We start from the raw sequence: 14435 nt of genomic DNA on the forward strand, positions 1-14435 counted from the left end.
GGTAGCACACAGTGGTTTTCAGGAGAGTCTCTCCCCTCCTCCTTCTCCCTATCTCTCTGAACCAAATATGACCATGTGCCCAATCACACACTCACTACTTATTTGTGTTAAGCTTTGTATGTTCTTTAGACCTGTTGAAGAGCAGAGTGATGTATTAGCATCCCAGTCTTACCTTTCTGCTTCGGCCTCTGTGCTTCTACTCAGTAGACCCCTTACACACCCAACGTAGCTTCAGCTCCAGCCTGTAAAAACATACACACATGAATCATGATCTAGTATTTACTCACTCACAAACACAGAGCACATAATAGCGCATACAGTACCAGTCAAAAGTTTGGACACACCTACTCATTCAAGGGTTTTTCTTATTTTTTAAAAATGTTCTACATTGTAGAATAATAGTGAAGACATCAAAACTATGAAATAACACATATAGAATCATGTAGTAACCAACATTTTTAAACAAATCAAAATATATTTTAGATTCTTCAAAGTAATCACTATTTGCCTTGATGACAGCTTTGCACACTCTTGGCATCCTCTCAATCAGCTTCACCTGGAATGCTTTTGATAGTCCAACTAAGCGCAAACCAGATGGGATGGCGTATCACTGCAGAATGCTGTGGTAGCCATGCTGGTTAAGTGTGCCTTGAATTCTAAATAGATCACTGACAGTGTCACCAACAAAGCACCCCCACACCATCACACCCCCTCCTCCATGCTTCACGGTGGGAACCACATATGCGGAGATGATCCGTTCATCTACTCTGCGTCTCACAAAGACACAGCGGTTGGAACGAAAAATCTCACACTTGGACTCATCAAAACAAAGGACAGATTTCCACCGGTCTAATGTCCATTGCTCGTGTTTCTTGTCCCAAGCAAGTCTCTTCTTATTATTGGTGTCCTTTAGTAGTGGTTTCTTTGCACCAATTCGACCATGAAGGCCTGATTCACGCAGTGTTCTTTGAACAGTTGATGTTGAGATGGGTCTGTTACTTGAACTCGGTGAAGCATTTATTTGGGCTGCAATTCCTGAGGCTGGTAACTATAATGAACTTATCCTCTGCAGCAGAAGTAACTCTTGGTCTTCCTTTCCTGTCGCGGTCCTCATGAGAGCAAGTTTCATCATAGCGCTTGATGGTTTTTGCGATTGCAATTCAAGAAACTTTCAAAGTTCTTGAAATGTTCCAGATTGACTGACCTTCATGTCTTAAAGTAATGATGGACTGTCCTTTCTCTTTGCATATTTGAGCTGTTCTTTCCATAATATGGACTTGGTATTTTACCAAATAGGGCTATATTCAGTATATCACCCCTTCACAGCACAACTGATTGCCTCAAAAACATATTAAGAAGGAAAGAAATTCCACAAATTATCTTTCAACAAGGCACACCTGTTAGTTGAAATGCATTCCAGGTGACTACCTCATGAAGCTGGTTGATATAATGCCAAGAGTGTGCAAAGCTGTCATCAAGGCAAAGGGTGGCTACTTTGAAGAATCTCAAATAAAAAATATATTTTGATTTGTTTAACACTTTTTTGGTTACTACATAATTCCATATGTGTTATTTCATAATTGTGATGTCTTCACTATTATTCTACAATGTAGAAAATAGTAAAATAAAGAAAAACCCTGGAATGAGTTGGTGTGTCCAAACTTTTGACTGGTACTGTACGTGTCCAAACAAGCTCCCTGAGGAAAAGAGAAAAAAGAATCCCAACACCAATCCTAGTTTGTGAATAAACAGCTGATTCAGGTAACCCCAAACATAAAAGTACGACAACAACATCAAAACCCTAACCCACCAATGACCCAGAGCACTGACTTTGTGTGTATGTCTGGAAACCTACTGTGCAGCACTTCAGTGTTCTCAGAGACATACTGTACTGTTCTCTCCCGTAGCATACTTCATCCGTCTCTTTGACAGGAAACCTCAGAACGGGAAACCTTTTGTTCCACCTCTGCAACCCCCAATTACCTTAATCTTCTTACTCCAGTAATCCCAGCAGGGGAACCTTTTTGATGTGACACGCTTGAAAAAACATCAAAGTTGGCGTCTTGATGATGTGGGCACTGTGGGCTGGGCTGTATGTGCCTGTGTATGCCCATCGGAGCAGGACTAGTGGATTATTCTGGGATAGGAGGAGAGAGGGCCTAATAAAGGCATTGGATGTGATGGATGGATGTGATGGGCAGACGAATCTGTGAGCAAATATGAGCAGATTCAATGGAGGTGAAGTGTGGGAGAGAGTGTGTGTGTGTGTTTACTAAATGTATGTGTGCATACAACTTTAACAGCCTGCATGGGCTTCTAGCATCAGAGAGTGAGGGTTGGATGAGGACGTTCTTTCTCCTCTTTGTGCTAAGGCTTGCACTGACATGAAACTCAATCATAACTACGCTACATAACGACAGCAGCTTCACCAGAACACAACAAAGCACTCAAGGACAAGACTCCTATTATGAGTCCAACAACACACACACACACGACCATCAGAACTTTCCACTCATTTTCCCCTTCACTCCTGTAATTCAAGGCCTTTCTCAAAGGTCAGTGTCTCAGTGTGTGTGTGTGTGTGTATATACGTCTCTGTGTGTGTGTGTTGCTGTGCATGCTTGTCTGCGTGTGTGGTTGGGTAGGTCAGTGCGCCCGTGTGTGGTTAGTGCACGGAGTGTTTGTATTTGCTTGCTAACAACTGGCTTTTGCCCGGACTATATTGTCTGGTGGAAGGATGAAATAAAACAAATTGACTCATTAAAATAATGTTTTTAATGAAAACATGTCATTAATCTTATTTTTGTATATGTTGGCAAATGTTTTATCAGAAAAATAAGGCCCTTGCACCTGAGAATTAATGTTTGATATGATAACTCCCTCCTAAGGGCTGTTTCCAAGCCCTTGGCTTCGCCTCGGGCCTAAGAACAGCCTTAGTCTGGAGTTATCACACGATAATCCCTGGGTACTCATGCCTTATTGCTTAATTGTGTTGATATTACATAATCACTTTTTGTATTACCAGATGCCTGTCAGAACAAATTGCCTAATTTCATTCTTCAAAGGACTTCTTTGATCTTTAGTATCTGAATGACCAATCGCTTTCCAAGCATAAAGTAATTGTATTTCTCTCTGTAATAAAACTTTTTTGTGGGGAAAAACTCATTCTGATTGGCTGGGCCTGGCTCCCCAGTGGGTGGGCTTGGCTGCAAAGTGGCTGGGCCTATGGCTGGGCCCTCCCAGGCCCAAACATTGCTGCACCCCTGCACAGTCATGTGGAATCCATAGATTAGGGCATAATGAATATATTTCAATTGACTGATTTCGTTATATTAACTGTAATATTTGAAATTGTTGCATGTTGTGTTTATATTATTGTTCAGTATAGCATGCAGCATTTATTCAACAGATGGTGTGGAATATGGACTCATATTGACCTCAGAGAAAGTTTAAGATGTGAACTGTCCCTTTAAAGTGGTCAAATGCATTGGGTACTTACAGAATACTGACATATATGACTGACTTGGGTTTCAACCACAAGACTGTGTTAGCCCACTGAGCTGCAACCTTGGCATTAGCTCGGGAAGCTGGCCCCAAGTCTTCAGGTCTCAGTCCCTTGTAACATATCCAAAAACTGAGGCAGACTGAGCACTTTCAACCCCCCCATGACCAAGACAAGTTTTATGCCGTCTGATGTGTGTGTGTGTGTGTGTGTGTGTGTGTGTGTGTGTGTGTGTGTGTGTGTGTGTGTGTGTGTGTGTGTGTGTGTGTGTGTTGTCGTCTGTGTGTGTGTCCTCTGCTGAGTGTATGTGGGGGTGATTTCCCTCTTGGCCTATTTGAGATTCAAAACTTTGGAATTGCAGTATAAAGATCAGAGCAACCTCTTTTAGAGGCAGGCACAGAATCAGACGCCCGTCTGGCCTCCACCCGCTGGAGATCTACTTAAAAGTTTGGGTCCTCACAGTTTTGAGGACTTAGATCAGCGACAACAAGACAGGGCTTCATTAGAGAGATCTGGGAAAAATCCCTCTCATATAAAAGTAGGTATACAGTATGTAAGAAAGTATTGGAATATTCCAAGGGACATGAGGGTAGAATAGAGAATAAATAAGTAGAAGATGACAGGGCATCTGCCTTGTTATATGACCTGCTCATCACTGTCAAGTTCATTTTCATGTATTTTACCTTTATTTAACTAGGCAAGTCAGTTAAAAACAAATCTTATTTTCAATGATGGCCTAGGAACAGAGGTTAACTGCCTTGTTCATGGGCAGAACAATATATTTTTACCTTGTCAGCTCGGGGATTCGATCTTGCAACCTCCTGGTTACAAGTCCAGCGCTCTAACCGCTAGGCTACCTGCCACCCCTGTATATAAAAGTTCTGAGAATTAAACCAATTAGAAAGAGATATAATTTTGTACGGAATAACACAAATACTTTCCCTTTGGAGAATCTTCAAAGAATGTTTTAGATTTTTTTTTAAATAGTAACTTTTTTTCCCAGAAATGTTTTAAGTTAAATATCCTTCGAATGGTCTTCAAACATTCATTAAAATGTTGTGCACACAATCTGTAACAACCACCACAGAACATTCCCCAAACGTTCTCATTAGGTTTCCAGGAACAAAACAAATGTGTTCTGGGAACGTGCTTGCAACATCAGGTGAATGTTGCAACAGATGTCTCAAGTTTTGAGGGAGCGTGCAATTGCCATGTTGACTGCAGGAATGTCCACCAGAGCTGTTGCCAGAGAATTTAATGTAAAAAAAAATCTACCATAAGCCACCTCCAAAGTCGTTTTAGAGAATTTGGCAGTACGTCCAACCGGCCTCAAAACCAAATAACACGTATATGGTGGTGTGTGGGCGAGTGGTTTGCTGATGTCAATGTTGTGAACAGAGTCCTCCATGGTGCCGGTAAGGTTATGGTATGGGCAGGAGTAAGCTACAGACAACGAACACCAGATACGGACTGTTTTTCCGATCCACGCCCATACCTTTTTATTAACATATACAATATGTGACTAACAGATGCATATCTGTATTCCCAGTAATGTGAAATCCATAGATTAGGGCCTGATGAATGTATTTCAATTGAATTCGTTATATGAACTGTAAGTCACCAAAATCTTTGAAATTGTTGCGTTTATACTTTTGTTCAGTGTAGATACAGGTCTATAGTTTCCTTTGTCTGTTTTGCTGCCCTTCTTGTGACAACTCTGTATAGTGAGGTAAGTAGTTGGTTGTTTTGTCTTGTTCCTACCAAAGTAATTCATACGGAAATGACCCAAGCTGCTTGCTATAGCTAGCTACGGTAGCTAACTAGATAGTTAACTGTCAGGTTTGTCTGTCAGGCTACAGTCTTTACCGTTCTAATCTAAGCCTGCTGTTCATCAATGAACATATTTATGAATGTATTTTTGTGTGTTCTTTCCTGTCTGATTATCCATCCGTCTGACAAACATATATGCACACAATGAACTGAGAAACCAATCTGGCCATTTTGATTGATGGAATGAAAGTGCTGTATAACGTTATGATGATACTGTATATGTGTGTTTGTGTGTAAAGATATTTGATTGATTGAAAGTGCTGTATAGCATCATGATTTAGTTGAGCTTATTAGCATTCCCATCAGCTATTGCACATGCAGCAGCTACTCTTCCTGGGGTATCAAGTGATTATCCTATGAGTGTGTAAGTAATGGGAGGCGTATTGTAACTGTAACACACAATTTATTATGGACACCCCTAAGAGGTGATCATTAGAGAGTATGTGTATGGCTGACAAAAGGAAAGATAGAAAGGTAGAGAGAGAAAGTGTGTGTGTTTGAGTGAAAGAGAGAGAGAGAGCGAGATTATGAACCTGACCACAATTGTATCCTCTGTTCCTCTCTCACTCTCTACCCCCCTTTGTTACTCTGTTCCTCTAGGTCAGTGAAAGCGGGGGAAGTGATGTGGAGAGTCAGGGCTCAGCAAAAGGGCAATTTGTTGGTCTCATTTGTTGAATTTGGATCCGAAAAGTGAATGCACCTACATAGCTGCTCAAAACGGTTGCGTGGCATATTGCTACGTATGTACACTACATGACCAAAAGTATGTGGACACCTGCTCATTGAACATATTCTAAAATCATGGGCATTAATATGGAGTTGGTCCCCATGTTGCTGCTATAACAACCTCCACTCTTCTGGGAAGGCGTTCCACTAGATGTTGGAACATTGCTGCGGGGACTTCAGCCACAAGAACAGGCACTGATATTGGGCGATTAGACCTGGCTCTCAGTCGGTGTTTCAATTCATTGGAACACCGACTGGTTGAGGTCACGGCTCTGGCCAGGCCAGTCAAGTTCCTCCACACCAATCTCGACAAACCATTTCTGATTGATCTCCCTTTGTGCACTGTGGCTTTGTCATGCTGAAACAGGAAGGGGCCTTCCCCAAACTGTTGCCAGCACAGAATCGTCTAGAACGTCATTGTATGCTGTAGCATTAAGATTTCCCTTCACTGAAACTAAGGGGCCTAGCCCGAACCATGTAAAACAGCCCCAGACCATTATTCCTCCTCCACCAAACTTACCATTTTGCGTCTGAGCCGTTGTTGCTTCTAGACGTTTCCACTTCACAGTAACAGCACCTACAGTTGACCGGGGCAGATCTAGCTGGCAAGAAATTTGTTGGAAAGGTGGCATCCTATAACGGTGCCACGTTGAAAGTAACTGAGCTCTTCAGTAAGGTCATTCTACTGCCAATGTTTGTCTATGGAGATTGCATGGCTGTGTGCTCGATTTTATACATCTGTCAGCAACGGGTGTGGCTGAAGGGGTGTCCACATACTTTTGTATATATAGTGTATGTATAGTACACTGAGGGTGGTGTCAGTAGACCAGCGTCGGGGACCCTGCAAAGGCCCCTTCCCAGAAACCGCAGGTGCTGGTCGCTGAAGGCATTAAAAATGCAGCATGTGCATTCACTTTGTAATGGCTATAGTGTAAGGAAACGGGGTGCCAATGGCACCAGGGGGTGTGGACCGAGCGGTTACTCATAATTTGAAAGCAGGCCACTCCCTGGTGAAGTTTGAAGGGCGCAAGAGAGGATGTGTGGCATGCATCCACAGTGGACGCAGGGCAAAGACTGGGAAAGGTTGAAACCTCCTTTGGATGCTCTATGTGTTCTGTGCCATTTTGCAGGATGGGGCTGTGCTTCCAGAAGTACCATGACAGTGCGAAATATACATTTGTCCTACAAGTCTTAAACGGTAATTGTGTACTTTTTAAAATTGTGTTTGTATTTTCTCTTTTCACTAAATTGCTGTCAAAGTAGGCTACTCAAACCTGGTCTGTACTAAATCTTGCTGAGACAGGTTATCTACATTTTGAAAGTCTATGAATAGTTGCTTGCATTTTTACATAAGTAAGAATCGTTGTCATTCAAATAGCCTTCTTTGTGTGGGTTTTGAAATACTTCCTGAATATTGTCCTCTGGTCACATTTTGGATAATAAACTATACTTGGTACATTTTGAGTGAATTATTTAGTCAAATTTACTACAATTTTACAGTGCCTTCAGAAAGTATTCATACACCTTGATTTATTCCACATTTCGTTGTGTTACAGCCTGAATTCATAATGAAATAAATCAGTTATTTTCTCTCATCTACAGTCGTGGCAAAAACTTTTGAGAATGAGACAAATATTCATTTCCACAAAGTTTGCTGATTCAGTGTCTGTAGATATTTTTGTCAGATGTTACTATGGAAAACTGAAGTATAATTACAAGCATTTCATAAGTGTCAAAGGCTTTTATTGACAGTTACATGAAGTTGATAAAAAAAGAGTCAATATTTGCAGTGTTGATCCTTATTTTTCAAGACCTCTGCAATCCGCCCTGGCATGCTGTCAATTCACTTCTGGGCCACATCCTGACTGATGGCAGCCCATTCTTGCATAATCGATGCTTGGAGTTTGTCAGAATTTGTGGGGTTTTGTTTGTCCACTCACCTCTTGAGGATTGACCACAAGTTCTCAAGTGGATTAAGATCTGGGGAGTTTCCTGGCCATGGACCCAAAATATTGATGTTTTGTTCCCCGAGCCAATTAGTTATCACTTTTGCCTTATGGCAAGGTGCTCCATCATGCTGGAAAAGGCATTGTTCGTCACCAAGCTGTTCCTGGATGGTTGGGAGAAGTTGCTCTCGGAGAATGTGTTGGTACCATTCTTTATTCATGGCTGTGTTCTTAGGCAAAATTGTGAGTGAGCCCACTCCCTTGGCTGAGAAGCAACCCCACACATGAATGGTCTCAGGATGCTTTACTGTTGGCATGACACAGGACTGATGGTAGCGCTCACCTTGTCTTCTCTGGACAAGCTTTTTTCCGGATGCCCCAAACAATCAGAAAGGGGATTCATCAGAGAAAATGACTTTACCCCAGTCCTCAGCAGTCCAATCCCTGTACCTTTTGCAGAATATCAGTCTGTCCCTGATGTTTTTCCTGGAGAGAAGTGACACCAGGCCTTCTTGACACCAGGCCATCCTCCAAAAGTCTTCGCCTCACTGTGCGTGCAGATGCACTCACATCTGCCTGCTGCCATTCCTGAGCAAGCTCTGTACTGGTGGTGCCCCGATCCCGCAGCTGAATCAACTTTAGGAGACGGTCCTGGCGCTTGCTGGACTTTCTTGGGTGCCCTGAAGCCTTCATCACAACAATTGAACCGCTCTCCTTGAAGTTCTTGATGATCTGATAAATGGTTGATTTAGTTGCAATCTTACTGGCAGCAATATCCTTGCCTGTGAAGCCCTTTTTGTGCAAAGCAATTATAACGGCACGTGTTTCCTTGCAGGTAACCATGATTGACAGAGGAAGAACAATGATTTCAAGCACCACCCTCCTTTTGAAGCTTCCAGTCTGTTTTTCAAACTCAATCAGCATGACAGAGTGATCTCCAGCCTTGTCCTCGTCAACACTCACACCTGTGTTAACGAGACAATCACTGACATGTCAGCTGGTCCTTTTGTGGCAGGGCTGAAATGCAGTGGAAATGTGCATGGCAAAGAGGGACTTTGCAATTAATTGCAATTCATCTGATCACTCTTCATAACATTCTGGAGTACATGCAAACTGCCATCATACAAACTGAGGCAGCAAACTTTGTGAAAATTAATATTTGTGTCATTCTCAAAACTCTTGGCCACGACTGTACACAAAATACCCCATCATGACAAAGTGAAAACATGTTTTTAGAAATATCGAATTTAGATAACTGTTCACGCCCCTGAGTATTGTATTGTATTTATTATGGATCCCCATTAGCTAATGCCAAGGCAGCAGTTACTCTTCCTGGGTCCAGCAAAATTAAGGCAGTTATACAATTTAAAAAACATATATTTCAAAACACATTAAGTGTGTGCCTTCAGGCCACTACACTACTAACACATATCTACAACACAAAATCCATGTGCACGTGTGTGTAGAGTGCGTATGTTATCGTGTCTGTGTATGCATGTGTCTGTGTCTGTGTTTGTGTTTCTTCACAGTCCCCGCTGTTTCACAAGTTGTGTTTTTATCTGTTTTTTAAATCTGATTCTACCGCTTGCATCAGTAACTTGATGTGGAATAGAGTTCCATGTAGTCATGGCTCTATGCAGTACTGTCCGTAGTCTGTTCTGGACTTGGGGACTGTGAAGAGCCCTCTGGTGGCATGTCTTGTGGGCTATGCATTGATGTCTGAGCTGTGTGCCAGTAGTTTAAAACAGACAGCTCGGTGCATTCAACATGTCAATACCTCTCATAAATACAAGTAGTGATGAAGTCAATCACTCCTCCACTTTGAGCCAGGAGAAATTGACATGTATAATAATGTTAGCTCTCTGTGTACATCCATGGGCCAGCCATGCTGCCTTGTTCTGAGCCAATTGCATTTCCTAAGTCCCTCTTTGTGGCACCTGACCACACGACTGAACAGTAGTCCAGGTGCGACAAAACTAGGGCATGTAGGACCAGCCTTGTTGATAGTACTGTTAAGAAGGCAGAGCAGTGCTTTATTATGGATACACTAATCGCCATCTTAGCTACTGTTGTATCAATATGTTTTGACCATGACAGTTTACAATCCAGGGTTACTCCAAGCAGTTTAGTCACCTCAACATGCTGATTTTCCTCATTATTCATTACAAGATTAGTTGAGGTTTAGGGTTTAGTAAATGTTTTGTCCCGAATATACTGCTTTCAGTTTTAGAAATATTTAGGACTAACTTATTCCTTGCCACCCATTCTAAAACTAACTGCAGCTCTTTGTTAAGTGTTGCAGTCATTTCAGTCTCTGTAGTAGCTGACGTGTATAGTGTTAAGTCATTCGCATACATAGACACTCTGGCTTTACTCAGTGTTTGTCATTATACCCTGATGAAGACAGCTTGTCTGTCGAAACGTTGGACATAAATATTTTTGCATCTGAGCTCCTAGTGTGCAGCTCTCCTGTATATTTTAATTATCTATGCATAGACACTTTAATACCTACATGTACATAAATACCTCAATTACCTCGACCCTGCACATTGACATTTGACTCTGTACCGGTACCTCCTGTATATAGCCCCGCTATTGTTATTTACTGCTGCTCTTTAATGACTTGTTTTTCTTATCTCTTACTTTTTGGGGGATTTTCTTAAAACTGTGTTGTTGGTTAAGGGCTTGTAAGTAAGCACTTCACTGTAAGGTCTACACCTGTTGCATTCGGCGCATGTGACAAATACAATTAGATTTGAGGCTGATTCCTCTGATATTTGAGCCTCTAAAGGGGGCTTTACTATTCTTAGGTAGTGGAATGACTTTTGCTTCCCTCCAGGCCTGAGGGCACACACTTTCTAGTAGGGTTCAACTGAAAATATGGCAAATAGGAGTGGCAATATTGTCCACTATTATTTTCAGTAATTTTCCATCCAAGTTGTCAGACTCCGGTGGCATGTCATTGTTGAAAGACAACAATAATTTCTTTGCCTCTTCCACACTTACTTTACGAAATTCAAAATGACAAAGCTTATCTTTCATGATTGGGTCAGATTTACTTGGATGTGTAGTGTCAGCATTTGATGCTGCAATGTCATGCCTAAGTTTGCTAATGAAAGAAAACATGAAAGTAGTTGGCAATATCAGTGAGTTTTGTGATTAATGAGCTGAGTCAATGAATGATGGAGCTGAGTTTGCCTTTTTGCCCAACATTTAATTTAAGGTGCTCCAAAACATTTTACTATCATTCTTTGTCCATCATCTTTGTTTCATAGTTTCGTTTATCTCACTTTTTATTCAGTTTAGTCATTTGGTTTCTCAATTTGCAGTACTTTTGCCAATCAGTTTTGCTGCCAGACTTATTTGCCATACCTTTTGCATCATCCCTCTTAACCATACCATTTTTCAATTCCTCATCAATCCAAGGTGATTTAACAGTTTTTCCAGTCATTTTCTTAATTGGTGCATGCTTATTAGTAACAGGAATAAGACATTTCATAAATGCGTCAAACTGTGCCTCATTACACACCACAGACCAGCCAATATTCTTTACATCATCAACATAAGAATCACTACAAAACATATTGTATGACCTCTTATACACTATATTAGGCCCAGCCTTTGGAACTTTGGTTTTCCAAGATTCCTACTACATTGTGATCACTACATCCGATGGATTTGGATACTGCTTTAAAGCAAATTTCTTCAGCATTAGTAAAGATCTGATCAGTACATGTTCATGATTTAATTCCTGTGCTGTTTGTAACTACCCTGCTAGGTTGACTGATAACCTGAACCAGGTTGCAGCCACTGGTTACAGTTTGAAGCTTTTCTTGAGTGGGCAGCTTGATGAAAGCCAGTCAATATTGAAATCACCCAGAATATATACCTCTCTGTTGATATCACATACATTATCAAGCATTTCACACATATTATCCAGATACTGACTGTTAGCACTTGGTGGTCTATAGTAGCTTCCCACAAGAATGGGCTTTAGGTGAGGCAGACGAACCTGTAGCCATATTACTTCAACAGTATTTATCATGAGATCTTCTAAGCTTTACAGGAATGTGGTTCTGAATATAGACCACCGCACCGCCCCCATTGGCATTGCTGTATTTTCTGTAAATGTTATAACCATGCATTGCTACCACTGTATTATCAAAGGTATTATTGAAGTGAGTTTCAGAGATAGTCATATGAATGTCATCTGTTACTAGCAAGTTATTGACTTAATGAACATTGTTTCTTAGACTACATATGTTAACCTGGGCTATTTTTAGCACTTTTCTGGGATGCTTGATTGTTTTCATTGCTTTACTGGGAAGCATAGCAGAAGTAGACATGCTCATGCTATTTATGTTAGTGCAGGGTGAGCTGCACACAGTGGACTTCCTACTAGGTCACACTGCCTCAGTGCTAACAGTTCATAGGCACTTGATTACTGCATAAAATAGCTGTGGGATCAGCAGAGGCATTCAGAGCAGTTAGAAGGACATACATTAGGTTACTTACATTGTGTCTTCCAATGTCCCTGGGATAATGTACATTTGCTGAAGCATTATGACAACTCAGCAACACAATGATAGGGATTAACTGAGCTGGGCTTGGGTCATTGATAAGTCATTGTCTCAACACAGCCTTTTAATGCTGTGAAAGGATCCAGGAACCCAAATGATTTGGGTGGATCCCATCCTTCTTATAAAACAAGCTTTGTTTCCAGAAGGTATCAAAATTGTCAATAAATGTTACACCCACATAATATCATTGAATCCCACATGAACTATGAAAGACTACATTTTCTGACGCTGGTTTGGAATGTTTGGGAGCAGCTTATTGATGTCCTGTACTCATGCTCCTGGGATAGCACAACGTTTTTATTCCAGGGACTGAGACATTTCTCACCATAGAACTGCCCAATACAACGGCCGGAGAAGGAAATGGAGAAATCCACCCATTCCTACCCCTCAAACAATTTGTTGAACCTTTCACGGGTACATGAGAAGCAGGATAGCGTACACCAGTTGCTCCTGGCGACAGGTCCAGACCTCCCACAGCAGCCAGTGCCCCGTCAGATCCAGAGAGCGGGAAAGGAGCCAAACTCGATGACGAAGCCGCTGCTGGAGTCAGCATAGTTGGACACAGGCAATCCCAGCGATGAAGGCGCAGGTAGATCAGGCACCAGTGCAGTGAAGCTATTCCTTATGTCAATCTGCTCCGAACCTCTCGCAGTCACTTCCGTCCTCTTAGCAGCATGCCGCTGCCTTCGGCTTTCACGACATGTGACATGGAACCTGTGCTGATTGGAAGAGTCTTTTTGCTGTTCTCCGTTTACTTCATTACAAGATGAAGGAGGAGAAGCAGATGGAGTCAATACTTTGGAGAAGCACCTTTGGCAGTGAGTCTTTCTGGGTAAGTCGATTTCCACACCTGGAATGTGCAACATTTTCTGATTTGTTCTTTTCTAAATTCTTCAAGGCCTGTCAAATTGCTTTTTCATCATTGCTAGACAACCATTTTCAGGTCTTGCCATATATTTTCAAGTAAATTTAAGTCAAAACTGTAACTTAGCCACTCAGGAACTTTCATTGTCTTCTTGTTAAGTAATTCCAGTGTAAATTTGGCCTTATGTTTTAGGTTATTGTCCTGCTGAAAGGTGAATTCATCTCCCAGTGTCTGGTGGAAAGCAAGCTGATCCAGGTTTTCCTCTAGGATTTTGCCTGTGCTTAGCTGCATTCCATTTATTTTTTATCCTGAAGAACTCCCCAGTCCTTACTGATTACAAGCATACCCATAACATGATGCAGCCACCACTATGCTTGAAAATATGGAGAGTGGAACTCAGTAATGTGTTGTAATGGATTTGCCCCAAACATAACACCTTGTATTTAGGACAAAAAGTGAATTGCTTTGACACATTTTTTGCAGTATTACTTTAGTGCCTTGTTGCAAACAGGATGCATGTTTTGGAATAGTTTTATTCTGTACAAGCTTCCTTCTTTTCACTTTGTCAATTAAGGTTAAACTCTAGCAGTTTTAAAGTCACCATTGGCCTCATGGTGAAAACCCTGAGTGGTTTCTTTCCTCTCCGACAACTGAGTTAGGAAGGATGCCTGTATCTTTGTAGTGACTGGGTGTATTGATACACCATCAAAGTGTAATTAATAACTTTACCATGCTCAAAGGGATATGCAATGTCTGCTTTTTTTTACCCATCTACCAGTAGGTGCCCTTCTTTGCAAAGCATTGGAAAATTTCCCTGGTTTTTGTGGTTAAATCTGTGTTTGAAATGTACTGCTCAACTGAGGGACCATACATTTGAATGTGTAGGATACAGAGAGGAGGTGGTCATTCAAAAATCATGTTGAACACTATTATTGCACACAGAGTGAGTACATTCAATTATTTATGTGACTTGTGAAGCACATTTT

General features: G+C 41.4%; 1 protein-coding gene across 2 annotated transcripts in view; it reads right to left on the reverse strand.

Moving 5' to 3' along the window:
* Positions 1–14435, reverse strand: part of LOC139575066 (xylosyl- and glucuronyltransferase LARGE2s) — a 232745-nt gene that overhangs the window by 90872 nt on the left and 127438 nt on the right. For both annotated transcript variants that reach the window (XM_071400041.1, XM_071400040.1), the window contains exon 3: positions 173–242. The gene's annotated coding sequence lies outside the window, so the exon portion shown is untranslated. The remainder of the gene's footprint in view (positions 1–172; positions 243–14435) is intronic.

The sequence above is a fragment of the Salvelinus alpinus genome, chromosome 5, assembly GCF_045679555.1.
Source record: "Salvelinus alpinus chromosome 5, SLU_Salpinus.1, whole genome shotgun sequence".
NCBI classification, from domain to species: Eukaryota; Metazoa; Chordata; class Actinopteri; order Salmoniformes; family Salmonidae; genus Salvelinus; species Salvelinus alpinus.